The sequence below is a fragment of the Orycteropus afer genome, unplaced genomic scaffold (assembly GCF_000298275.1).
Source record: "Orycteropus afer afer isolate SDZICR_OR568_19922 unplaced genomic scaffold, OryAfe1.0 scaffold00571, whole genome shotgun sequence".
NCBI classification, from domain to species: domain Eukaryota; kingdom Metazoa; phylum Chordata; class Mammalia; order Tubulidentata; family Orycteropodidae; genus Orycteropus; species Orycteropus afer.
The window spans coordinates 128,126-128,905 of NW_006922158.1; the positions used below are offsets into that span (position 1 = coordinate 128,126).

A 780-nucleotide genomic window follows, 5' to 3' on the forward strand; every position below is an offset into this window, starting at 1 on the left:
AATAAAATATTTCACTTTGGAAAAACACTGAGGTTTGAAGGAATTCAGATACATACTCTACTCCAGTCATCTACAGAAATAAAGGAACAGGGTTCAACCTTCAGTTCATTGCCTTCATTCAACAAATGTGTTGAGCACATGGTGCTAGACACTGAGGATACAGCCATGCACAAAATATGCTTGGTTCCTACCTTTTGGGCTTTACAGGAGAGGGCAGAGGTCAGCAAACCTTTCTACTCGGCAGGCCCTACTGCCTCAATCACAGCTACTCAACGCTGCCTGTGGCAGATGTATACATAAAGGAACAGGTATGGCTGTGTTCCAATAAACTTCTTTGATGGGCAATGAAATTTTAATTTTATATAATTTTCACAGACCATAAAACGGTATTCTACTTTTGTTTGGTTTTGTTTCCAGCCATTAAAAAAAATAATCTCAACTCACTATGATAACGGGAGGGAGCTTGCTTTTGGCCCACGTGCTACAACTTGCTGACCCCTGGTCTGGGAGAGATGTCAAACCAGCTGTCTCAAGAGTGCACCGCATCATCTGGTGGACTTCAAGTTTCTTTTTGACAATACAATCGCATTTGTATGACATTTTACAATTTATGAAGTGCTTCATATTTTTTCATTTAAACTTCCTAATCATTCTGTAAGCAGAAATGGTAGTAATTCAAATCTACCTCCCTGCAACTCAGAGAAGGCTCGTGACTTGCCCAACGTCACACAGATTTGGCGGTAAAGCAAGTTTTAAGTACCAGCTCCCAGGACTCCCAGT

General features: G+C 40.9%; 1 protein-coding gene across 1 annotated transcript in view; it reads right to left on the reverse strand.

The window, feature by feature from the left end:
• Window positions 1–780, reverse strand: part of MMGT1 (membrane magnesium transporter 1) — a 10,602-nt gene that overhangs the window by 9,285 nt on the left and 537 nt on the right. The window lies entirely within an intron of this gene.